The sequence below is a fragment of the Theropithecus gelada genome, chromosome 20 (assembly GCF_003255815.1).
Source record: "Theropithecus gelada isolate Dixy chromosome 20, Tgel_1.0, whole genome shotgun sequence".
Taxonomy (NCBI): Eukaryota; Metazoa; Chordata; class Mammalia; order Primates; family Cercopithecidae; genus Theropithecus; species Theropithecus gelada.
In genome coordinates, this window is record NC_037688.1 from 14,929,174 (window position 1) to 14,956,694 (window position 27,521).

Genomic DNA, 27,521 nt, shown 5'->3' on the forward strand with positions numbered 1-27,521 from the left:
CTAGGCGCTTCTACTTTCAGTTTCGCGCAGAGCGCAGAGCCGGGAGCGCAGAGAGTGAATGCCGGGAGCTCTGAGGGTGAGTGCCGGGAGTGCCGCGGGGCTGCGGGACCCGGACTGGGGCGAGCGGAAGGGGGAGGTTCGGGGTTCGAATTCTGCACGGAGAGGGGTGGAAGGGATGTCAGAGGCCCTGGAGCGGGGGTTACCGGTCGCCGGGTGGTGGACAGGGCGCCTGTAGCTGGGCAGCGCGCGCAGCCTGCGGCCCCGGGAGTTTGGAGGAGGAATTGCCGGCCCGGAGAGGATTGCAGATGAGGGTCACCTGGGTGGGGGGACACGGTAAGCGGCTTGCAGATAAGGGTCACCTGGCTGGGGGGACACGGTAAGCGGCTGTGCTTCCCTCCCTGCTCAGCCCCTGTCACTTACCGGAGCCACCCACTCTCTCTGTCTTTTTCTTTGCAACTTTTCATTGATTTTAAAACGATTAAGGAAGTAAGTTACACTGTTCATTATACGCAATTTGGACTTTTTAGCCTAAACAACTTTTTATTATGGAAAATTCCAAACATATACAAGAGTAGAAGGAATAGAATTAAGTTGAGCCTTGTGCACCTGCGGGTTTTCATACAGTGAAGCACCACGTATCCATGCTCAGCTTGGAGAGTCACGACCCTAAGGCCACCTAGGTGGCCCAATCTCCACCGCTAGTTATTTTGAAACAAATGGCAGACAGCATAGCATCTCAACTGAGGTATTTCAGAATGAACTAAAAGATAAGACATCTTTTAAAACCAAAACCACAGTACCACCAGCATACTACAAACATTTTAATAGTTATTCCTTAATGTCAAATCTCCAGATTATTTCTAAGGAACATTTAACCTCACAAATAATAGGTGAATACGTGGGTGTTGTTTTGTTACTTGCTTTCTGCATTCCCATGTGGTTTTTGGTCACTATTCTCACCCAGAAAGCCAGGACCTGGAATTGGCTGGGGTGATCATTCGGGGAGGTCAGAAGAGGCTCCTACCTTCAGTGCCGTTTGCGTCCATTTTATAAGTTGGGGTTCTTACGTTTTCCTTTTTTAAAAGGTTGAAGTTTCTGCAGACCTAAAAAGCAGTTTGAAAACTGGTAGTTCCTAGCCTCTAAAACTTGGGGGTAGCAGGAGGCAGAGAGGACCCAGGGCCAGATCCTGGAGCCTCATAGTCCCTTCAAATCACTTTCCGTTTCTCTAAGGGAGAAATAAACCTTGACAAGCCATGGGCTTTTCAGATGTATCTAGATGTATCTGATGCTTTTCAGATGCATCTAGACTCCCATCCAGCGTGCTTTCTGCAAACCTTACTGACCATAGCCCAGAATGGCCATCCATGATGCCCATCCCCCTTGTCTCCAGAAGCACAGTGCCCGGTGGACCTGCAGCTGGTGTGGACGGTAGACAGACTGGGACTCTCAACACCTGGTATTTGATGGATGACCATGAACTAACCATTCCCTTTCTCAAAACGTTGGTTTCTCATCTGTAAAAGGAACATATGCAGATCTATCCTACAATATGTGTTTTGTGGATTGAATGAGATGACGCACACACGCCCAGTGCCTTGATCAACCTTAAAGTGCTGCGCAAGTGTGAGAGGAGATGGATCCTTGAAGAAGACAGATAAGCAGAGGGGAAAGTTCTTGGAAGAGTTTCACAATATGCTGAGCTTTATTCCTGGATCAGATACTGAGCTGTCCGGGTGTCCACAGGGCCGGGTCAGCCTCCACAGACCCCAACACACATACCCTCTTCCCCTCTGAGGAAAGTTCAGCAAAACTTCTTTTGCTTGTTGTTGTTGTTCTTTATTCCGTTTTTGTTTGTTTTTGTTTGTTTGTTTTTTGAGACGAAGTCTCACTCTGTTGCTCAAGCTGGAGTGCAGTGGCGCAATCTCGGCTCACTGCAACCTCCACCTCCTGGGTTCAAGCGATTCTCCTGCCTCAGCCTCCGGAGTAGCTGGGATTACAGGCGCCCACTACTACACCCAGCTAATTTTTGTATTTTTAGTAGAGATGGGGTTTCACTATGTTGGCCAGGCTGGTGTCGAACTTTCAACCTCAGATGATCCATCCACCTTGGCCTCCTGTGGGATTATAGGCGTGAACCACCTCGCCTGGCCGCTTTTTTTTTTTTTTTTTTTTTTTTAAATAGAAATGAGGTCTCGAACTCCTGGCCTCAAGTGATCAGCCTGCCTCGGCCTCCCAAAGTGTTGAGATTATGGGCGTGAGCCACCACACCCAGCCATAACTTCTTAGCATGACTTTTCTCATTTGTTATGAGTTCAACTGTGCCTCCCCACAAAAGATATGTTGAAGACCTAAGCCCCAGTGCCTCCTAACGTGACCTTATTTGGAAATAGGGCTGTTGCAGATATAACTGGTGAAGATGAGGTCATACTGGAGTAGGATGGGCCTTGAATCCAATAGGACCGGTGTCCTTATAAGACAGGAGATGGACACATGAAGACAGAGACATACGGGGATCAGACAGTCATGGACGGTGGAGGAAGAGTGCAGTGATGCATCTAGGAGCCAAAGGACACCTAGAATTGCCAGCAGTCAGCGGGAGCCAGGAGAGGCAAAGAAGGATCCTCTCCTCTAGCCTTCAGAGGGAGCCTGGCCCTGACCACACCTTGATCTCAGACTCTGACCTCCAGAAGTGCGAGAGAAGAAATCTCGGTTGTTTTAATGTACACAGCCTTGTGGCACTTTGTGACAGCAGATACAGCAGTACTGTGACAATACTAGGAAATGAAGACACCATCTCAGCATCTCTGCTCTGTTTTCCATACAGAATTGGACTAAGGATCAGGCAAGCTAATGCAAGTCCAAACACTGTAAAAACTTTGGAGGCAATCTAAGGATGTGAGCGAGATTTGTTTGCCAGATCTTTTTAAATTTTATTTATTTATTATTATTAATTTTTTTCTTTAGTGAGAGGGAGTCTCACTCTGTTGCCCAGGCTGGAGTGCAGTGGTATGATCTCGGCTCACTGCAACCTCCACCTCCCAGGTTCAAGAGATTCTCCTGCCTCAGCCTCCTGAGTATCTGGGATTACATGCATGTGCCACCATGCCCAGCTAATTTTTGTATTTTTAGTAGAGACGGGGTTTCACCATGTTGGCCAGACTGGTCTTAAATTCCTGACCTCAGGTGATCCACCTGCCTTGGCCTCCCAAAATGCTAGGATTATGGGCATGAGCCACCACGCCCAGCCTGTATATTCATATTTTAATGGACTTATACATGAAAATAGTATCTCACTTTTAAAAATAAATGATATGGTATTATGTGTTAAAGGAAAATTAAATCTTACAATATCATTTTTTAATTTTTTAAATTTTTCATAGCTAATACATTTATATAGTTTCTAAAAATGTAAAACGTTTGGAAAAATATATAATGAAAAATAAGTCTCCTTCCATCTCCTGTCTCCCAGCCACCCAACTGCACTCCCCAAAGTCAATCAATGTTATCAGGTTCTTGTGTCTCCTTCCAAGGATAGTCTAAGTGGGTTTTTACAAACATGGATACATACATATATACATACATATACACATACATAGACACACACACACGTGTACTTTTCCCTTCTCACAAATGGCAGTATACTATATGTAGTGTTCTCTAACTTGGGTTCTTTTTTTTTTTTTTTTAACTTAGTGCAATTTGGAAATCTTTCCACATCAAAATTTTAAAATCTGCCTTTTCCCTCTTTCTTTTTAACGGCTGCATAGTATTTCACTGTATGACTGCTCTGTAGTTGATCTAACAGTTGTAGAACACTTGGGTTATTTCCTGTCTTTTGCTGTTTCAGCAGTGCTGTAATGAATATCCTTGGTCAAGCATCATTTTTCATATGTGGGAGTGAATCTTTAAGAAAGCCAGGAGTGGATTTGCAAAGTCAAGGGGAATATGCAGTTTGAACTTGGATAAATGTGGCAAATTATCCCCCCTTAAATGTTGTACTAATTTTTGCTCCCACCAGCTGGAGTGGGGAGGGGCCAAATATCCATATTTGCAAATCTGGGAGATGAAAAATGGTGTGTTTTCTGTGCCTCTTATTATGAATGAGTTTGAACATCTTTTCAAAAATTTTAGAGTCACCTATAACTCCTTTTCCATAAACTGTCAGTTCATATCCTTTGCCCACTTTTTATTGGTTTTTGGTCTTTTTCCTGTTGAGTTGTAAAAGCACTTTTCATGTTGAGGGAATTTGCTCTTTGTCTATAATATGGTTATACTGTCATTTAAAATGGTGGCATCGTTGCTTATAGAATGTCTGAACCATATCCATCATTGTTAGATATTTATATTCGGTCTCATTTTCTTGTATTATGCATGGGATGTTTTCCCTGTTTTCTGTTAAAAAAAAAAAAAAAGGAAAATATGACATTTTAATTCTTCCAATAGCTCTCACCATAATGGTGAAGGAAAGGAAATATGTTGGGAAAATACTTCGATAGGATTTGGGGTGGCTGGAACCTGTGTACAAAATGGCCAACAGGGACCAGGACATGTTGGGTGGGAACAGAGTGCTTTGCATGATGTATGCGTGTGGGGTGGAGGTGCTGTATTTGCTCCTGAAAGAAAAGAGGGTGGAAGGAGGGGAGAAGAAAGGAAGGAGAGAAGGTGGAGGGAGGTTAGCCACATAGGGAGATGACTCCCAGAAACTTCTTAGGGGTAGGATGGCAAAAGGGCATTTTCGGTGAGTCCAGGAATGCCCTCTGCTCCGTATGAGTCGGATACCAGCACCGCAGACACCGGCTCTGGCTCCACACTTGCTGTCATGAATGCATTCAGCTTCTCCGCTGAGCTTCCACACCATACCAGGCCCTGCTCTAGGCACTGGGCCACAGCTGGGAACACAACCAAATCCCTGCCTTGTAGAGCTGATATGGCAGTAGAAACAGACAAACAAGTAAACAAAGATGTGCGTGTCATACGAGGTCAGGTGGAAGTGACTGCAGTGAAGAAGGCAAGGCAGGCAAGGGTGGAGCATGCTGGAGAGAGAGGTAGACGTGGCCTTCTCATAGGGATGTTGGGACATTTGAGAGAGAACTTGAAGGGAGTGTGGCAGGGAACCCTGGGCCATGATGTCTGGAGGAAGAGGGAACCAGTCAGAGGGGATGGCAAGAAACAAAAAAGTGGGGAGAAGAAGAAAGCAGAGAAGAGGTGGACAGGAGGGAGAGGAGGAGACAATGCTGTTTAAAGTCTGCTTTTGTGCTCCCAAATGCTCACTGTGAATGACATTTTTGTAATTTTTGCAATTTTGTTTTGTAATTTAATAATGGGCTAGGCGGGGCGCAGTGGCTCACGCCTATAATTCCAGCACTTTGGGAGGCTGAGACGGGCAGATCACTTGAGGTCTGCAGTTTGAGACCAGCCTGGCCAACATGGAGAAGCCCAGTCTCTACTAAAAATACAAAAATAGCCAGGTGTGGTGGCACACGCCTGTAATCTCAGCTACTCTGGAGGCTGAGGCAGGAGAATCGCTTGAACCCGAGAGGTAGAGGTTGTGGTGAGTTGAGATCGTGCCATGCTCTCCAGCCTGGGTTACAGAGGGAGACTTGGTCTCAAAAAAAAAAGGGGGGGGGCTTGAATTAGAGCAGGAGCCCTCAGCTAGAGGAGCACCCACCCACCTCCCCCCCAGGAATCGCAGAGCTCCCAGGGGAGGCCATAGCCTCCTGTAGGTGGTGGCATTGCAGGTGGGTTGGTGTCCCAGCTGGCTGTTTCTGTCTCAAGAAAGGGAGGGCCGCTTCCACTGACATCCAGGAGTAAGCAACGCCCTGGTGAACATCGTCGTAGCTAGAGCTTTACTCACATTCTGGATTGCTTCCTTAGGCTCAGTCCTCAAAGTGTACTCCTAAAGGGATAGATGAACTTTTATTTTAAAAATCTTTGAAACCGTGTTGTCAAATTTAGCTCCTACAAGATTGTGCCAATCTAGAGAGGCTGCCGACCCCTGGAAGCTTCCCAATCCCCTAGCACCTATCCCCTGTTGGTGGGATGGATCCTGTACCATAGCCAAACCCTCAAGAACCCTGTGTCCTGTCGGGTCCCTTCTGTCCCTCCTGGTGAAATGGACGCAGCATGAACGCCTTGGGAAGCTGGTGCTTTGAGGCATTCAGATCTTACCATGGCATCATGTTTGAAGAGAGAAATAGCTTGCTGTTTTGTGTGTCTCTCAATAGTCTTATTCACTGAGTTCTTGAAGGTGTGCTGTGTGTTTCTGGGCTGCAGAATCCTTTTATCAAAATGTACAGGTCAGTGTTTTCCCGAGAAAGACCTATCCAGTAGGCGTTCACAAGAGGATTTTAGGAGGTGTGTGGAAAGGGCATCCAATTCCATTGAATCACAAAGTGACAAAGTTGTTCCCTTTTCAGTTCTTTTTCATTCTTCCGGACTAGTCAAAGAGAAAGCCTCAGTCAAGTGCTAACGCATCTGTAAACCTCTCACATTCTTGATATTTTCAGCAAGGGGAGGCCAGGGCTCCGGTCAGAGCCCCGGGTCTGCAGCAATACCCAGCTACAGTTCAACAGCATCATGGTATTTTTTGTTTTCCTTGGCTTTCTTTCTTTCTTTTTTCTAGACAAGGTCTCACTCTGTCACCTAGGCTGGGGTGCACTGATTGCACAGCTCCATGCACAGTTTCCTGCAGCCTCTATTTCCCAGGTTCAATCGATCCTCCTGCCTCAGCCTCCCAAGTAGATGGGACTACAGGTGTGCACCACCACACCTGGCTAATTGTTTTTGGTTTTTATTTTTATTTTTTTATTTTTTTTTTTGAGACGGAGTCTCGCTCTGTCGCTCAGGCTGGAGCGCAGTGGCCAGATCTCAGCTCACTGCAAGCTCCGCCCCCCAGGTTTACGCCATTCTCCTGCCTCAGCCTCCCGAGTAGCTGGGACTACAGGCGCCCGCCACCTTGCCCGGCTAGTTTTTTGTATTTTTTTAGTAGAGACGGGGTTTCACCATGTTAGCCAGGATGGTCTCGATCTCCTGACCTCGTGATCCGCCCGTCTCGGCCTCCGAAAGTGCTGGGATTACAGGCTTGAGCCACCGCGCCCGGCCTTGGTTTTTATTTTTGATAGAGATGAGATCTCTTTATGTTTCCCAGGCTGATCTCAAAATCCTGAGCTCAAGCAATTTTCCTGCCTTAGCCTCCCAAAGTGCTGGGGTTATAGGTGTGAGCCACCATGCCCCACCCTTGGGTTTCTTTTCGATGTTACCTTCCGTTCGTGGCAAGTGGTACTTCAAAAAATAAAGTTAAAAGTGACATGGTTTCTAGAAAAACTTTAAGGAAATGGTGTTCTGGCTTTCAGATAAGGCAAAAAAAAAATCTTCAAACATGAAAAAAGAGTTTTGGAAATTATACACATATCCCTAGAGGGTGAGATTGTGGGGGAAATTTCATAATGTATATTTCCACAATGTTTAGGACTTTCCAAATGAGTACAGGTTATGTTTGTAAACAGGAAAAATAATAAAGACATGTTAAAATGATAAATTAGCTTTAAAAGATGACCATTTGTTGAAGGCAGTATTATATTTCGGTTAGGAAATGGCCTCTGGAATCAGCATAGATTTTATTGTTTTATTTTTATTTTTATTTTTTGAGACAGTGTCTCACTCTATTGCCCACACTGGAGTGCAGTAGTGTGATCACAGCTCACTGCAACCTCAACTTGTTGGGCTCAGGTGATCCTTCTGCCTCAACCTCTCAAGTAGTTGGGACTACAGGTGCACACCACTACGCCAGGCTAATTTTTTTGTATTTTTTGTAAAGACAGGTTTTCACCATGTTGTCCTGGCTGGTCTCGAACACCCAGGTTCAAATGATCTGCCTGCCTTGGCCTCCCAAAGTGTTGGAATTACAGGTGTGAGCCACTGCGCCCGGCCAGCATAGATTTTAAATCCACATTTTGTTGCTTGACTTCTTGGAGCCTGTTTCTTCATCTATGAAATTCAGGAAATGTGCCTGGAAATATTGCTTGAGATTCTAATGAGGAGGTGCAGGTGGAATACTGCAGCCTGATGCCCAGCCTATGCCGGGAACTCAGTACGTAAGAGCCAATGAGCATTGGCTGCGGACTGGACATGTCCCCTCCTTGTGCTGTAGTATTAATGTCTGCAACCCTCATAGTGATCCTGTGAAGTAAATGTAAAATCATCACCCAGATGAGGAAAACAGTGGCACAGAGAGGTTAAGAAAACTGTCCAAGGTTGCACAGCTCTCAAATGTTGAAATAAAGATTTAAACCCAGCCCTCCTGACCCCAGAAGCTTTTTTTTTTTTCAAAAATGATTTGATTTGATTTTATTTCGAGATGGGGGTCTTTCTCAGTCACCCAGGCTGGAGTGCAGTCGCATGATCATGGCTTACTACAGCCTCAACCTCCCAGGCTCAAGTGATCCTCCTACCTCTGTCCCCCAACCCACAGTTGCTTGGGGGCACAGGCACACAACACCATGCCCGGCTAATTTTTGTACTTTTTGTAGAGATGGGGTTTCGCCATGTTGCCCAGGCTGGTCTCAAACTCCTGGGCTCAAGTGATCCTCCTGCCTCAGCCTCCCAAACTGCTGGGATCACAGGCGTGAGCCACTATGCCCAGCATTAGAGGCTCTTTTAACAGTTCCACAATTCCCTGTGAGATGGGCTGCGTAGAAAGCATTACTGCTGCTTGACATACACACAAACCATGACCCGAAGTGAGCAGGATTTGTCTGGATATCACCCTCTAAGTCAGTTGGGGCGGTGAGACCCAAAACCAAGGCTCCAGCCCTCCAGCCCCGCCAATCTTTCTTCTGCCCCTGTTTTATGGGTTTGGCAATGTCTGCCAGGATGGGAGGGAGCAGTTCAGATGATCCAGTCTGGAGGCAAAATTCTTCTAAATTCAAAGGGCCCAGCCTAGGGTCACTGATGTCTTTTTCTTTTTAACTTTTAAAAAATGTATTCATTTTAAACCACACAAGTAAGACATGACTCAGTCTTCCTTGCAGAAAGTTAAGCTTTTTATACATAAGGCGAAATCTATTTTACTCACTGCTTCCAGCCCCATGCCTGTCCCCTCTCCTGCAGTAACCCCTATTTGACATCTTTCCAGAACTTTATCTAAACCTTCACATAATAAAAATAATTCTTATATAGGGCTTACTAACTTCCAAGCACTGATTTTAGGACTTTACATAGTTAAACCCCACAGGAACTCTGTGAGGTAGGAGCTGCTCTTATCCCCATTTTACAGATGAGAACACTGAGGCCCAGAGAGGCTACGTAACTTGCCTGGTGTCACCCAGCCTGCAATTGGTGGAAAGGTCAGTACCAAATCTAGGCAGTCTTGCTCCGAAATTCATGCTCTTATCCTCTAAGTTATAAAACATGCTATTCTCCACCTGTAGGAAGAAACGGTATTGCTGTTTGTTGATGTGTATTTTGGGACAAGTGATATCATTTTGTGCATATCATTATACAATGTGTCTTGTTTATTCCATGATACATCTTGAGGATACAGCCGTGTCAACAAAAAAATGAGTCCCTTTCATGCACGTAATCCCACAGCGTGGTTACACTAAACTTTATCGTGGCTGTCTAGGGTGTTTAAAGACCGCTGCTGGAATTTCTTTATCCAAGACTCCGTGTCTTAGCCCATTGGGGCTACTGTAACAAAGCGCCAGAGACTGGCTGGTTTCTAAACAATAGAAATGTATTTCTCACAGTTCTGGAGACTAAAGTCCAAGATCAGGGTGCCAGAATGGTCGGGTTCTGGCGAGAGCCCTCTTTCGGGTTGCGGATGGCGGACTTTTCTTTGTATACTCACATGCTGCAAAGGGGACTGGAGCATTCTCTGGGGACTCTTATAAGGACATCAAACCCATTCACTATGGCTCCACCCTCATGACCTAATTACCTCCCCAAGACCCCAGCTCCTAATACCCTCATATTAGGGGTTAGAATTTCAACGTGTGAATTTCGGGGGAGCACAGATATTCAGTCCGTCACATTGTGTATTCTGGGCCTCATGGCTGTCCACTTTGCTTTTTGCTGAGAAGTTTAGTGGTAAGGTCAAAGGGTGGAAGCGTGGTAAGATTTAGAAGTCATTGCTGATTTGCCCTGCAAGATGGGCAAACCACTTCCCGGGCTGCAGCTCTGAACCCTGGATCCAGGCCTTCTCTCCTTTATGTCTCGAGCTTACTTTGTCCCCTGCCTTAGTTACCAAACCAAAGCAAGATTCCTCTGGGACATTCCTGCCAGGCCCCATGGCAAGGTTGGAGCTGAGAAGGGGATTTCTAAACCTTGGTTTTATTTTCACTTTGGCCGTGCCAAGCCCTGGCAGAGCCACAGAGTTGGGGCACGAGGTACCAAGAAATAGCTCTGAATCTGAGGCAGGTGCTGTGCTCCAGGAAGGGGATAGAGCTGAGTTTTGGTTATGGGGAGACATCCTCAAGGTCTCCATCTAAATATGGTCAACTTGGTGGCCTTCCTGTCCCCAGTGCTTTTGGGGCTCTCAGAGGACAAGAATCACTCAGCTCTGGTTTGCTGGAGAAGCAGGGCGCCAGGTGGAGGTAGCGAGGAGCCTGTCTCTCCCCGCTGGGAGTGGAGAGCTGGGTGTCACAGCCTCGAACAGTCGTTGCCAGACGTTGGCACATGGGAAAACCCCCCAGGAGCTTCCCAAAGTGCCAGTGCCTGCGTTCTACCGCCTGGGATGGTGCTGTGATGGGTCTGGAGTGTGGCCCATTGGGATTTTTAAAAGGCCCTCCTCCCAGGTGATACCGATGTGCAGACAAGCATGGGAACCACTGACCTGGAAGCCCCAGGGAGAGGCCTCTGGCGCCCCGGACATGCAGGCGGAAGCCTTCTCCTAGCAGCCTTGCCAGCCACCAACCCCTTTTCTGTGGGTGCTAGACCCAAACTGCCAGGGCTGAGCAGGAGAAGCAAGGCCACCAGCTGGCCACCTGATGTCCCAGCCAGGCTCGGGCTGGCAATAGGGCACCCCAGTCCTGGAGGAGGGTGCATCTGGAAATCTTGGGGGCTCCTTGGAGGAAAGTTCAAGCCTTTAACATAGGAAGGTGACTGGGGTGAAGGAGGCAGTTTAAAGACTAGTGATGTGGGCTAGGACCCAGATTTCTGGGTTTCCAATGACCAGAAGAAGATGGCCTTGTTGGACTGGGGACAGGGACCACCCAGGCTCAGACCTGAGGCAGGGAGTGCAAGCATGAATTTGAGCACAGGCTCAGGAACACCTCCAGGGCTGCCAGGCAGGGAGACGCTTCTTCAACTCCTGTCTCTTCGACTCCAGCTGGTGACCTAGGCAGGTCCCTTCCCCTCTGTGAGCCTCAATTTCCTCACGTGTAAAGGATTGTGACTGTGCATTTTAAGTCCTTTCAGGCACTATCCTTGTGATTGTGCATTTTAAGCCTTTTAGAGCCCTATCTTTGTGACGGACAACAGAGACGATGGATTTTTTTTTTTTTTTTGGAGACAGAGTCCTGCTGTGTCGCCCAGGCTGTAGTGCAGTGGCGTGATCTCTGCTCACTGCAAGTTCCGCCTCCCAGGTTCACGTCATTCTCCTGCCTCAGCCTCACTAAGTAGCTGGGACTACAGGCTCCCGCCACCACACCCGGCTAATTTTTTGTACTTTTAGTAGAGACGGGGTTTCACTGTGTTAGCCAGGATGGTCTCAATCTCCTGACCTTGTGATGCGCCCACCTGGGCCTCCCAAAGTGCTGGGATTACAGGTGTGAGCCACCGGGCCTGGCCAAGATGATTGTTTTCAAAGGCAACAGTCACCCCTGCGTCGTCGCTGACTCACAGAAATGGATATGCCCTATAAGGACATCTCTGGCCTGCCCTGCCAGCATTTGTGGGCGGGGGAGGAAATGGCCTCTAACCCTTCCTGAAGGCACTTCCCAAGGGACCCCTGAAAGGAGGGTGACGCCTCCCAGAAAGAGACCAGTGGCCCAGCCCAGCCCTGCTCTTAGTTTTGTTTCCTCTGCTTTAAATGCCAGCAAGGCCTTTCCCTCCCAGGGCCTCAGTTTCCCCATCTTTACAATGGGCCCAGCATAGACCCCATCTCCAGAGCTCTTTCTGCTCTGTCGCCCTGTGCATCCAGGCTCAGGTGTTCTCTGAAGCCCTGACATCCTCAGCCATTCCCCAGGGGGAAGGCAGAGGCGCTACGTTCTCTCTGTTCCCCTGGTAGGGCTTGGTGTAGGATTCGGGGAGGATTGGAGGGCCTCTGTGGCCTCAGGTCCTCCCCAGGGTCCCCAGGCCCTGATCTGTCCACCTGGACCTAAAGAACCAACAACAGCAGCACTTTCTGTTTCTTTAAGGTATTTCTGTCCAAATGTCTGTAGACATGACTGGGGTGCCTGGCTGTTACCCCACAAACTGCATGCTTTCTGATCTGCACAGATGAGAAAACTGAGGTCCTGTTTCTCCTCCACCCCAAGGCCTAATGGGGCCTCCTCCTTAATCTACTCTTCAAGAGGCAGGAACAGGATGGAAAGCAAAGGAACCGCAGCCAGAAGTCTGTGGCTCCACTCCTGTCCTCTCTGCATCCCTCACTTCTTTCCTCACACCAGGAGCCAGGGGCTGGAGAGACCGAAGAAGCAACAGCAATGACAGCCACACTAGTGGTAATCAGAGCCTGGGTGGATTGAAGCTTTTTTTAAAATTTTTCATTTTTAATTTTTGTGGGTACATAGTAGGTGTATATGTTTATGGGTTACCTGAGATATTTTGATACAGGCGTGCAATGTGTAATCACATCAGGGTAAATGAGGTTTCCATCACCTTGAGCATTTATCCCTTATGTTGCAAACAATTCCATTATACTTTTTGTTATTTTTAAACGTACAGTTAAATTATTATTGACTATAGTTACCTTCTTGTGCTATCAAATACTAGGTTTTATTCATTCTAACTATTTTTTGTACCCACTAACTATCCCCACTTCCCCCACCCCAGCCTCCTGCTACACTTCCCATCCTCTGGTAACCGTCCTTCTACTCTCTACCACCATGACTTAAATTGTTTTGATTTTTAGATACCACAAATAAGTGAGAACAAGTGACGTGTGTCTTTCTGTACCTGGCTTATTTCACTTAACATAATGACCTCCAGTACCATCCATGTCCTTGCAAATGATGGGATCTCATTCTTTTTGATGGCTGAATAGTACTCCATTTTGTATGTGTGCCACATTTTCTTTCATTCTTTTTTTTTTTTTTTTTTTTTTGAGATGGACTCTTGTTCTGTCACCCAGGCTGGAGTGCAGTGGCACGATTTTGGCTCACTGCAACTTCCGCCTCCCGGGTTCAAGCAATTCTCCTGCCTCAGCCTCCCGAGTAGCTGGGATTACAGGCATGCCCCACCATGCCCTGTTAATTTTTGTACTTTTAGTAAAGGAGGGGTTTTGCCATGTTAGCCAGGCTGGTCTCCAATGCCTGACCTCAGGTGATCCACCTGCCTCGGCCTCCCACAGTGCTGGAATTACAGGTGTGAGCTGCTGCGCCCAGCTGCCACATTTTCTTTGTTCATTCATCTGTTGATAGACACTTAGGTTAATTCCAAATCTTGCCTATTGTAAACAGTGCATAGTCATAAGCATAGAAGTGCAGATATCTCTTTGAGATACTGATTCCTTTCTTTTGGGTATACACCTAGCACTGGGACTGCTGGATCATATGGCAACTCTATTTTTAGTTTAGTTTTTTTTTTTTTTTTTGAGACAGAGTCTCGCTCTGTTGCCCAGGCTGGAGTGCAGTGGCATGATCTCAGTTCACTGCAACTCCCGGGTTCACTGCCTCCCGGGTTCAAGCGATTCTCCTGCCTCAGCCTCCCGAGTAGCTGGGACTACAGGTGCCCACCACACCTGGCTAATTTTTATATTTTTTGTAGAGATGGGGTTTCACCATGTTGGCCAGGATGGTCTCAATCTCTTGACCTCGTGATCCACCCGCCTCGGCCTCCCAGAGTGCTAGGATTACAGGCGTGAGCCACCGTACCCGGCCCTATTTTTAGTTTTCTGAGAAACCTCCGAACTGTCCCGCAGTGGCTGTACTAATTTACATTCCCACCAGTGTGTGTGGGCTCCCTTTTCTCCACATAGATTGAGGTTTTGTTGTTGTTGTTTGTTTGTCTGTTTGGAGATGAAGTCTCGCTCTGTTGCCTGGACTGGAGTGCAATGGTGTGATCTCGGCTCACTGCTGCCTCCGTCTCTCGGGTTCAAGCTATTCTCCCACCTCGCCTGGGATTACAGGTGCCTGCCACCATGCCTGGCTAATTTTTTTTTTATTTTTAGTAGAGACGAGGTTTCGTCATGTTGGCCAGGCTAGTCTCAAACTCCTGACCTCAGGTGATCTGCCCGCCTCAGCCTTCCAAAGTGCTGGGATTACAGGCATGAGCCACTGTGCCCAGCCTGGATTGAGTTTGTATCATGTGCCAGGTTCCATGTCAGGGATTCCACATGCCCCATCCCACAACCACCTTGCCAGGTGGGATTATGATGACCCCCCATAGTAGACACTGTCAGAGCTCCCCCAACCCCATCTCTGCCCGGATGCTCCCCATTCACTGTGGGTGACACCTGCATCCTTCTCCCGGGGTGGCCTTTGCCTGGTGGGCATTGCCTTGCTCAGAGGTGCCTAGGCAGTCATGCCTCCCTCCCCTGCCCACTGGGCCTGCAGTGACATGAGGTGTGGCCACCCAGACCTCTTGCACCTGTGCAGGATGGACCTCTTCTATCATCACGCTCCAGTTCTCCCATGTGGCAGGCTGAAGCGAGACTTCTGAAACCATATCTTTGCTTAGATGCCTCTGCTACGCTATCTTTCTTCCACCACCCCCTCAATAAACAACCTCCACAGGAATCCCCTTGGGCTCTGCTTCTAGGGACCTGACCTAGAAGATCCTCATTTTACAGATGAGGACACTGAGGTACGAAGAGGCTGCATAACCTACCAGCGTCACACAGCTTTGGTGTGGAGTAGGGACTCAAATCCAGGGCCCTGGTACAGAGGCATTTGCCCTCACCAAGATTCAGGCCCTGAGAGAAGCTGACGGGCCTAGAGAACGGCAAGACTTGAGATAGCAGAGGAAGGAGACAGGGTAAGGAACGGAGCCTCATGCTGAAGTCTGGTCTGGAAGAAGAAGTCTGCAAGGTGGGAAAAAGAGGAAGTGGACGTGAGGTAGGGAAGCAGGATGTGCAAGGCAGGGAGTTGTGAAAGAGAATGCCGGCGGGTGGTGATCAGCATCTCATGGGTAGCTCAGCAGGTGCACGAGAGGCCCAGGAGGGCCGGGGACTGAATGGTGAAGGGGCATTTGTTTATTTATCCTTTGTTTTTGTTTTTTGTTGTTTAAATTGAGACCGACTCTCACAATGTTGCCCAGGCTAACATTGGCAACTGATGTCTGCTTACTCCTGGCCTCAAACGATCCTCCTGCCTCTGCCTCCAAAAGTGTTGGGATTACAGGCGTGAGCCAATGTTTATTCATCCTGAGCCTTCCCTGGACTCCTGATAGGTAGCTGCTTTGTGGTGGTCACAGCACCATGGTGTGACTTTATCCTGGAGGCAGTGGGAAGCTGATAGCAAGTTCAGACAGGCATGAGGCCAGACCAGAGCTGAGTTTTAAAGATAACTCCAGCCAGAGGCATGCGTGCATGTGCACATGTGGGTACATGTATGTGTGTGCACGTGCATGTGTGTATGAGTGTGGACTAGAGATGGGACAGCTTTCTGAGCAAAGGGAACAGCCAAGGCAAAGGCCTGGGGGCTGCAGGGAGAGAACAGGGTTTGATCTCTCCACTCCCTCCTCTAAACTCTGTGTCAGTAGCATTTTCAGGATAGCAGGAAGGATTCCCAAAGAGCACAGCAGTGAGGGCAGTGGGAGGGAGGCGTCTGCTGGGACACTGAAACCAGGGTGGGGCAAACTCCCTTCGCAGCTCCTCAGACTCAGAGCCCCCATAAAGCTTCCAGGTGCACCCCAGCCCTTTTCCCTTTCTCTGGACTGGGATGGCATGATCCCAGGACTGCGACTCCACGTGTCTGAATTCCCTTTACTGACTGTGTAACCCTGGCCATTTTCCCCCCACCTTTCTCTCAGCGGCCCATTTGATTAGTCTGCCTCAGGGGTGCACTGGGGATTCTTAGAGGTAACACTTTGAACTGAAACCAGGGGTCCTGGTGCCAAAATGCAAATGTGAGAACTTGAAAGTTTGTCGGGTTTTATTTCCTCTGTTCTGTTTGCAGCAGCTCCTCTTTCTTGTTTTCTATAGAACAGTAAAAAACTTTATGCATTTGAATATCGTGAACCTCATAATTAATATACAGTATAAAAACTACTAGCTATGCATGGATAAATGAATTGAAGCACAATGGCTGAGCGTGTCTTTCTCATTCTTTGATGGCTACCTCAAATCAAATCAATATGAACTTGGGGTCAGGCACAGGGGCTCACGCCTGTACTTTGGGAGGCCAAGGCAGGAGGATCACTTGAGTGCAGGAGTTTGAGACTAGCTTGGGCAACATAGCGGGACCTTGTCTTAATATTTAAAAAAGAAAGAAATAAATAAAAAAGTGAACTTGGGAGGTATGAATGACAACTCGTATAGCTGAAGTAATAAATATATTCAACTTTTAAAACTTAATTTTGATTAGATAACACATGCATACGGTATAACATTCTAGGCCAGGTGCAGTGGCTCATATCTGTAATTCCAGCACTTTGGGAGGCCAAGGTGGGCAGATTGTTTGAGCCCAGGAGTTGAAGTCTAGCTTGGGCAACATGGTGAACCCCCGTCTCTGCAAAAAAACACGAAAAAATTAGCTAGATGTGGTGGTGTGCACTTATACCAGCTACTCAGGAAGCTGAGGTGGGGGAACCATATGAGCCCAGGAGGTGGAGACTGCAGTGAGCCATGACCACACCAAATGCACTCCAGCCTGGGTGACAGAGCAAGACCCTTTCTCAAAAAAATAAAAAATAAAAAATAAAAATTCCTTTCACTGGGGACAATTACCATTATGAATTTCTTCCAGAAATATTCCATGTATTGTATACACTTTTTTTTTTTTTTTTGAGACAGAGTCTCGCTCTGTCACCCAGGCTGAGGTGCAGGGACGCAGTCTTGGCTCGCTGCAGCCTGGACCTCCCCCCAGACTCAAGCAATCCTCCCACCTCAACCTTCTGTGGGTAGCTTGGACAACATGCGTGCACCACCACTCCTGGCTAATTTTTGTATTTTTTGTCAAGACAGGGTTTTGCCATGTTACCCAGGCTGGTCTCAAACTCTCAACCTCAAGTGATCTACCCGCCTCTGCCCCTCAAAGTGCTGGGATTACAGTCGTGAGCCACCACTTTTATTTTTTCTTTACACAAAGGAAGCATATTCTACACCCTGTTTTGCCCCAGCTCTCTTTTAAAAAACAATATATCGTGGATACAATTCCATATCATTCCATATAGTTTGTCCTCTTTTCTTTTCTTTTCTTTTTTCTTTTCTTTTCTTTTCTTTCTTTCTTTTGAGACAGGGTCTCACTCTGTCGCCCAGGCTGGGGTGCAGTGGCACTATCTCAGCTTACCTCAACCTCCCGGGCTCAAGTGATCCTCCCACCTCAGCCTCCTGAGTGGCTGGATGCTGCCTCTTTCTTTTTAATGGCTGCGAAGAATTCCATTGTACAGATGTGCCATAATTTAATCATAATGTGTCCTCTTTGATCGTTTAGGTTTTTCCAATTTTTGCTATTATAAGCAAGGCCACGTTAAATATCGCTGGGCATATTATTGTGCATATAATGAAGACATCTGTAGGTTAAATGCCTGTGTATGAAATTGCTCAGTGTGATTATATGGCATTTACCACTTTGGTAGATAAAGGTTGTGTCCTGTTACATTTCCACGGATGAATTTCTTCCAGAAATATTCATGTATTTGTATACACATTTTTTGAGACATGGTCTCAAAACTGTTGACACATTATTATTATTATTATTATTATTATTATTATTATTTCACATTATTTAGGGAAGTTTCATTTTTTTCTGAGCTACCACTGATAATTTCTTATTTACTCATCATCTTGTATTTCTCTTCCTTACACATTAGGGAAATGTCTATTCTAGTTTTGAATGTAAATGTTCTTGAGGCTTTTTTAGAAAAAATCAAAATATGCACATTAAAAAATTTGAATGGTTCAAAGGGTCCTAAAAAGGGTCCACAGTGGAAAAGGCTCTCCTTTCCCGGCATCCCCAGACCCCTCCTCAGACACAAGCCTGTCGTCAGTTTCCTGTGTAGCTTCCCAGAATTGGTCTCTATGTATGCAAATACACACACATTTAAAATACACACATGCCAGGTCCACGTGGAATGATGCAGTGCGTCAAAGTGCCCGTTCATTCACAACCTTGCCAACTCAGTAATATCCTTACAAATCTAATAGTTAGAAAATGGTGTATCTTTTTTAGTTCTAAAGTATTATATTTGTTCTATTTTCTGTGAGCTTGAGCATCTTTTCATATATTTAAAAGTCATTGGGTCCAGGGGTGGTGGCTCATGCCTGTAACCCCAGCACTTTGGGAGGCCAAGGCAGGTGGATCACCTGAGGTCAGAAGTTCGAGACCAGCCTGGTCAACATGGTGAAACCCACTCTTATTAAAAAAAAAAAAAACAACAACAAAAACCATTAGCCAGGCATGGTGCTTCATGCCTGTAATCCCAGCTACTTGGGAGGCTGAGGCAGGAGAATCACTTGAACTGGGGAGGTGGAAGTTGCAGTGAGCCGAGATTGTGCCACTACACTCCAGCCTGGGCAACAGAGTGAGACTCTGTCTCAGAAAAATTTGTTTAAATGTCATTGGTATTTCCCTTTTTTGTAAACCTTTTATGTTCTTTGCCTACTTTTCTATGAGGTCACTGGCTTTTTCAGTATTGATTTTTAGTAACTCTCGATTTATTAAAACATTTATACATTTATAGCTTTGTTTATGATATATACATTTATAACCTTGTCTGTGATGCAGATATTTTTCCAATTGGTCATCTGGCTTTTGACTTTATCTGTGGTATTCTTTGGCAATACAAAAATTTTCGTTTATATCTGATCAGTTTCATCCAGTTTTTTCTTTTTTCATGATTTCTGATTTTGCATCATGCTTAGCAAGACTCTCTCTACTCTGAAATTATTTTCTGTAAAATACTTTTTTTTTTTTTTTCAGTCAGTCATAGTGGTTCACACCTCTAATCCCAGAACTTTGGGAGGTAGAGGTGGAAGGATTACTTGACTCCAGGGGTTCAAGGCCAATCTGGGCAACAGAGCAAGACCTTGCCTCTATTTTTTTAAAGAGAAATTTTTTTTAATTAAAAAAAGAATACTTTTTCCATGTTTTGTTTGAGTACTTAAATTTTCTTAACTTTTTTGTCGTGAAACATAACACATAGAAAAATGTCATGTAAGTGTACAACTTCGTGAATTGTTATAAATTGAACATACAGCCTTCTGGTACTTTCATGGTTTCACTTCTTACATTTAAATTTTTATTTCATCTAGACATTATGTTGATATAATTGTGAAATAGAAATCCATTTTTATTGTAAAAGAACACTTTTTAAATGTTCATGAAATGTTTTACAATTTATTATATATCAAGCGAAAAAGAAAATCTCAACATATTCCTCAAAGTAGAAATTGCACAGGACTTATTCTTTGTACAGCGTAATACAACAAAAACTAATGATAAAGCCATAAAAACAACTCTTTATTAAATTACTCCATTCCAAATTATAATTTCAATCTACTTAGCACATAAATGTTTGATATACATTTATCGAAATTGACCAAAAGTGTTTTATTATTTTTTAAAGGGTAAAGGCTAGCGATGGCTTAAGCAATACAGTTTATAATTTTAAAGAATAACAAACAGCCTCACTAAATCAGGGGAAAGAAATAAAAAGATAAAAGCAAAAATTACAGAACTAGAAAAGGGACTATTCCAGCAAAACTGATAAATGTTTTCAAACATAAGAGTTACCAACTGCTGGCAAATCTAAAAAGAAGAAAAAGACAAAAAGTAAACTAAATTAAATGTGAAGCCTTGAGGAGATTTAAAATTATAAGAAAATAGGCTGGGCACGGTGGCTCACGCCTGTAATCCCAGCACTTTGGGAGGCCAAAGTGGGCGGATCATGAGGTCAGGAGCTTGAGACCAGCCTGGCCAACATGGTGAAACCCCGTCTCTACTAAAAGTACAAAAATTAGTTGGCTGTGGTGGCATGCGCCTGTAGTCCCAGCTACTCGGGAGGCTGAGGCGGGAGAATCACTTGAACCCGGGAGGTGGAGGCTGCGGTGAGCCTAGACCATGCCATTGCACTCCAGCCTGGGTGGCAGAGTGAGATTCCGTCTCAAAAAACAGGCCGGGCGCGGTGGCTCACGCCTGTAATCCCAGCACTTTGAGAGGCCGAGGCGGGCGGATCACGAGGTCAGGAGATCGAGACCATCCTGGCTGACATGGTGAAACCCCATCTCTACTAAAAATACAAAATATTAGCTGGGCGTGGTGGCAGGCACCTGTGGTCCCAGCTACTCACCGCTGCACTCCAGCCTGGGCAACAGAGCGAGACTCTGTCTTAAAAAAAAAAAAAAAAAAAAAAACCACACACACACACACACACACACACACACAAACAAGAAAATATTATATACAACTGTGAGCTATACTATGTTTGACCATCTTGACAAAATGAGCAACTTTCTCAAAACTATAAATTGCCAAATGTTCATTAAAAAAAAAAAGCCAACAATAACCAACCCACACAATGAGGATAAATTTAAAGTGATCAAGTTTGATTTTTTTAAAAAAAACTGTTCAAACATCTTGGTAGTGCTGGGCAGGAAGTTGGCTTTCATTCTGGGAGAGATGAGAAGGCTCTGAGGGGCATGGGACCTGATGTCACAGGACCTGATGCAGGCTGTGTCTTAACAGCTGACTCCTGCGCGGAGAAGGTTACTGGGGGACGGGTGGACGGAGACCAGGGAGGAGGCAGGTGCAGGACTCCCCGTGAGAAATGATGGTGTCCAGGCTAGGCCAGAGCAGTAGAGGAAGCAAGATTCTGGAATGCACTTGGAAAATGAAGCCATCTTTGGGCTTGAGCTCAAGGAAGCGTGAAGCTGCCCCTAATTGACGTGGGGAAGGTGGTCTGGGGAGCAGCTTGGGAAGAGAGATCAGGAGCTCAGTTTCGGACTTGGAAGTTTTGAAACGCACATGAGGCATCCAGGTGGAGTTGGGAGAACTAAATCATGCCGAAAGGTACTCACGTGGCAAGTAGCAAATATTCGCTATATTGTCTGTTCAACTTTGTCAACTGCTTTTCCAGTAGAAATGTAGTGTCCTTATCACACATGCATAAATGTTAAACTCAAAAGTAAAATGAAATATTTTCTCAGTAGATATGAATTACTTTTTAATTTTTTTTTTTTTTTTTTGACATGGGGTCTCACTCTGTTGCTCAGGCTGGACTGGAGTGGCAAGATCATAGCTCACTGCAGCCTCAAACTCCTGGGCTCAAGCAATCCTCTGCCACAGCCTCCCGATTAGCTGGGACTACAGGCACACACCACCACGCCCAGCCAATCTTTTATTTTTTGTAGAGACTGAGTTGTGCAATGTAGCCCAAGCTGGTCTCCAACTCCTGAGCTCAAGCTATCCTCCCACCTCGGCCTCCCAAAGTGTTGGGATTACAGGCGTGAGCCACCACACCTGGCTGCTTTTTAATTGTAATATTCATCCTCTATCCATCATACTTAGTGCAGATATTTTTCCCTACCTATTGCCTTCCTATTTCTCTTCTTTTTCACATTATTTAGGGAAGTTTCATTTTTTGTGAGTTATCCCTGATAATTTATTATTAACTCATCATCTTGTATTTCTCTTCCTTACACATTGGGGAAATGTCTATTCTAGTTTTTAATGTAAATGTTCTTGAGGCTTTTTTTTTTAAAAAAATCAAAATATGCACATTAAAAAGTTTGAATGGTTCAAAGGGTCCTAAAAAGGGTCCACAATGGAAAAGGCTCTCCTTTCCCGCCATCCCCAGGGCCCTCCTCAGACACAACCCTGTCATCAGTTTACTGTGTAGCTTCCTAGAGTTGGTCTCTATGTATGCAAATACACACACATTTAAAATATACACATGCCACAGCTTTTTAAAATTTGAATTTATGGGCTGTGTGTAGTGGCTCACTCCTGTAACCCCAACACTTTGGGAGGCCGAGGCTGGTGGATCACCTGAGGTCAGGAGTTCGAGACCAGCCTGACCAATATCGTGAAACCCCATCTCTACTAAAAATACAAAAATTAGCCAGGCGTGGTGGTGGGTGCCTGTAATCCCAGCTTCTCAGGAGGCTGAGACAGGAGAATCACTTGAACCCAAGAGGCAGAGTTTGCAGTGAGCTGAGATCATGCCACTGCACTCCAGCCTGGGCAACAGATAGAGACTCCATCTCAAAAAAAAAAAAAAAAAATGAATTTAGACCCAGGTGAGCGGAGGCTCACGCCTGTAATCCCAGCACTTATGGAGGCCGATGAGGAGAGAATCACTTCACTTCAGTCCAGGAGTTCAAGACCAGCCTGGGCAACTCAGGGAAACCCTGTCTCTACAAAAAAATAAAAATTAGCCTGGCATGGTGGAGTATGCCTGTTGTCTCAGCTGCTCAGGAGGGTGAGGCAGGAGGATCACTTGAACTCAGGGGTAGCAGGCTGCATGAGCTATGATTGCACCACACACTCCAGCCTGGGTGACAAAGCAAGACCCTGTGTCAAAAAAAAAAAAAAGAAAAGAAAATTAGATTACCGTCAGAGGTGGTACAAAACACTTCCCAGTTTGTTGCTTTCATTTCGTTTGTTGCCATTTTTACTATACAGAAAAAAAAATGGCAATAAAGAATACGTTATTACGTTAATTTGTAATGCATTATTTTTAATGACTTTATTGAGGTGTAATTTACATACCATAAAATCCATCCATTTTAAGTGTACAATTCAGTGATTTCTAGTAAATGTACTGAGTTATGCGACCATCACCACAATCTGGTTTTGGGACATTTTCATTACTGCCATAATAGTCCTCATACCCATTTAGAATTATTCCTATGTCTGCCCCCTGGCCCAGGCAACCACTAATCTACTTGCTGTTTCAATAGACTTGCCTTTTCTGAATGTTTTACGTAAATAGAATCATACAATATGTGATCTTTAGTGATCTTTTTCCACATGGCATAAACTTTGTTCCTTTTTATTGTTGAATAATGTTCCATTGTATAGCTATATCATAGTTTGTTTCTCCATTTATGAGCTTTTGGGTGTTTGGGTTGATTTCACTTTTTGACTGTTATGGATAATGCTGGTATGAACATTCATATACAAGTTTTTGTGTGGATGTATATTTTCATTTCTCTTGGAATAGACCCAGGCATGGAATTGCTGGATTAGATGGTAATTCTGTTGTTTTATATTCTAACGAAAGGATCCCCAATCCCTGGACCACAGACCAGTGCTGGTCCATGGCCTTTTAGGAACTGGGCCACACAGCAGGTGGTGAGTGGCCGGCAGGCGAGTATTACCGCCTGAGCTCTGCCTCCTGTCGGATCAGCGGTGCCATTAGATTCTCATAGGAGCACAAACCCAGTTGTGAAATGCGCAGGGGGAGATCTAGGTTGAGAGTTTCTGATGAGAATCTAATGATAAATGTAATGAGCTTGAATCATCCCGAATCCATCTCCCACCTCCAACCCCCATCCGTGGAAAAAATTCTCTCTCACAAAACTGGTCCCTGGGCCAAAGAGTTTCGGGACAGCTGTTCTAAGGAACTGCCAAAACTGCCAAACTGTTTTTTCAGAGTGGCTGGACCATTTTACATTCCCATCAGCAGCATATACAGTGTCCTGCTTCTCTACATCCTCATCAATATGTGTCCTTTTCATTATAACCATTCTATGTGGGTGTGAAATGCTATGTGGCTGTGTTTTTCATTTCCATGCAGAAATTTTTAATTTAATTACTTAGTTAAAAATAATTCTTTAAATTTAAAATACTCATATTGCCATATATATTTTTTTATACTACAAAGTGATACAATTTTTGTTAATTTTCCTGCCTTGATTACTCTTTACCTGTATAGTAGGTAAATCTTTACATAAGATCACAATTATATTGAATAGTAATTTATTCAACTCAAAATCTTCATAGGATTTAGAAAATTTAAGTCCTTTACCAAAGGGTTTGACTTTTCACTTCATTAAAGTTTGCAAACAGTACCAAATCCTTGGGAAAGCCACATTCAATCATTGGCATTCCAGGATTTTGAACTGTAACTGTAGAGATCACTAATATGTCATTTCTAAGCTGACAGTCATAATGACTAAAGCCTCTCATAAATAGATTTTTAAATACTTCCTTCAAAGCCAGTAAACATTCCAAGTTACTAAGCTGTTGAACAATTTCTTCTTTTGAATATTTCTCTGATAAGTTCCAAAGTGTTTCTGATGAAGGAAATAAAAGCCATCCAGAGAAATCTGGGTCATTGAGGTGAGCACAGATTCCAGTGGCTGCTTGTGGTTTCATCATTACAGTACAGTTAACTTCAGAAGTCGAGAGATGCTGCAGAACTTTGAGTACCTAAAGTTTCTCAACAAGTTGATTTTCAAGCAAGGTCATTAATTGGACCATTGTTTTTGCCAGTCCTCCAACTTCAGTCATTTGAATCTTGTATGATGAACTCGCTTGCTGGTAACCTGGAATACACTTCTTTGGTAGTTCTGCATGATAAAAGTCAACAATAAGCTTACAATTCTGTATCCTCAATTCAGAACTTGGTATTTTCATTAAGTATCCAGAAGTGCAATTGAATTAGCAGTATCTCCAGCATAAGTTATTTCATCCGATACTTTCTTTTTCAAAAATAGCAAGCCACACTATTTTATGATGTCATATGCAGATTCCACAAAACGTGGCTGGCTTTCGATTTTTACTGCACGCAGATTCAGAATTTTAAATGTCTGTACTAGATCCTTTAAGGGAAGTTCATTCTGATAACACTGTACCAGTTTCTTGACAGATGTAAGTTGTTTTTCTTCTAAGCCATCTTTAGCAGTCTCTTCAAAAAGTTTGATGACACAATTAAGGTCCATAGGCTTCAAAACACCAGTTCCGCATGGTGAGGGAGGCCTCGGGTAACACCATCGTGGTGGAAGGCAAAGGGGAAGTCAAGACCTTCTTCATGGTGGCAGGAAAGAGACAGCGTATTGCTATGTATTTTAACACCACTTATTCCCCCCTTTTTTCTCTCAATATCATGGATTAAATAGTGTATTTTAAATGAGTGTGAGGCTCACTTGGACTCTATTCCATCCGTTTGGCCAATTTTTTTCCATTTTTAATTCAAGGATCTTAAAGTTTGAATGATGGTCACCTTATGATGCATTTTATCATGTTTGGAAGCTTTTTTGCTATTTCCTGATCCAACAAATAGCCTTTTGATAGAATTGCCTTTATTCATTTCTTTATATCCAATTCTAACTTAAAATTAACTTAAACTGTTTTATTATGAAATATTTAAGTCATATAAATACTGCCTCTTTTCTCTAAATGACTGTTCATATAATTTTACCAAGTTCTGTTAAAGCATCCTGTTGTACACAAAGTGGCGGTTTTTTTTATCTGCCTGTTAACTTACAGTGGGTTTTATTTTCTTTCACTTTCTGTGGTCAAGGCAAGTTTGTCTTAGTCAGCTTGGGCTGTTAGAATGAAATACTATAGACTGGGTGGCTTAAACAACAGAAACTTGTTTCTCACAGTTCTGTAAGCTGGGAAGTCCCTGGGAAACCAGCAGACCTGGTGTCTGGAGAGGATGCACTTCCTGGTTTGCAGACGGCACCTTCTTATTGTGTCCTCACAGGGCAGAGAGCGAAGAGAAAGAGAAAGAGCAAGCACTCTCCAGCCTCTTCCTTTTTCCTTTTGTTTTTGTTTTTGTTTTGTTTTTGTTTTCTTTTGTTTGTTTGAGATGGAGTCTTGCTCTGTCGCCGAGGCTGGAGTACAGTGGCATGATCTTGGCTCACTGCAACCTCTGCCTCCTGGGTTCAAGTGATTCTCCTGCCTCAGCTTCCTGAGTAGCTGGGACTACAGGTGCCTGCCACCATGCCTGACTAATTTTTATATTTTTATTAGAGATGGGGTTTCATCATGTTGGGCAGACTGGTTTTAGACTCCTGACCTCAAGTGATCTGCCCACCTTGGCCTCCCAAAGTGCTGGCATTACAGTCATACAGTCATGAGCCACCGTGCCCGGCCTCCAGCCTCTTCTTGTGAGGGCAGTAATCCCATCATAAGGGCTCCACCCTCTTGACCTAATCACTTGGCAAAGGCCCCACTTCCAAATACCATCACACTGGGTATTTAGGCTTCACCAGGTGAATCAGTGGGGGAGGTGGGACACAAACATTCAGTCCACGGCAAGTTTTTATCTCAATTTGCTAATGCCTCTATTTCTCCTGTTACAATGTAATAATGCTGTTTTTTAAAATATCATTTAGCTGGCTGTGGTGACCCATGCCTGCAGTCCCAGCTACTCAGGAGGCTAAGGCAGAAGGATCACATGAACCTAGGAGTTTGAAAACAGCCTGGGCAACATAGAAAGACGCTGTCTCTTAAAAAAAAAAAAAAAAAAAAAAAAAAAAAAAGGGAAGCCGGGCGCAGTGGCTCACGCCTGTAATCCCAACACTTTGGGAGGCCGAGGCGGGTGGATCACCTAAAGTCGGGAGTTCAAGACCAGCCTGAACAATATGGAGAAACCCCGTCTCTACTAAAAATACAAAATTAGATGAGTGTGGTGGCACATGCCTGTAATCCCAGCTACTTGGGAGGCTGAGGCAGGAGAATTGCTTGAACCAGAAGGTGGAAGTTGCGGTGAGCCGAGATCATGCCATTGCACTCCAGCCTGGGCAACAAGAACGAAACTCCGTCTCAAAAAAAAAAAGAAAAGAAAAGAAAAAGAAAGAAAGAAATGAAAAGAAGCACTTAAAGAGGCTGAGCCTGGCAGATCACTTGAGGTCAGGAGTTCAAGACCAGCCTGGCCAACATGGTGAAACCCAGTCTCTACTAAAAATCTAAGAATTAGCCAGGCGTGGTGGCACACACCTGTAATCCCAGCTACTCGGGAGGCTGAGGCACGAGAATTGCTTGAACCCAGGAGGTGGAGGTTGCAGTGAGCTGAGATCATGCCATTGCACTCCAGCCTAGGCAACAGAGCACGACTCCATCTCAAGAAAAAAGAAAGACAGAGAGAGAGAAATATAGACATATCTTATTAGTCCCCTGGGACCTCTTCAAAAGATCTCTTTTTTCCTTTCTTATTTCTAATTACCATACTACATACCACCTCCATGATGTCAGAATGTGCCCTATTTACATGGATTTGTCCAAAGTCATGGAACTCCGGGTTACATT

At 44.9% G+C, this 27,521-nt stretch overlaps 1 protein-coding gene and 1 pseudogene across 1 annotated transcript in view; one reads left to right on the top strand and one right to left on the bottom strand.

Moving 5' to 3' along the window:
- On the bottom strand, window positions 1-27,459 carry LOC112614720 (annotated as a pseudogene).
- NLRC5 (NLR family CARD domain containing 5) overlaps window positions 14,947-27,521 on the top strand; it is a 76,744-nt gene continuing 64,169 nt past the window's right edge. The window contains exon 1 of the mRNA XM_025371131.1: window positions 14,947-15,188. The gene's annotated coding sequence lies outside the window, so the exon portion shown is untranslated. The remainder of the gene's footprint in view (window positions 15,189-27,521) is intronic.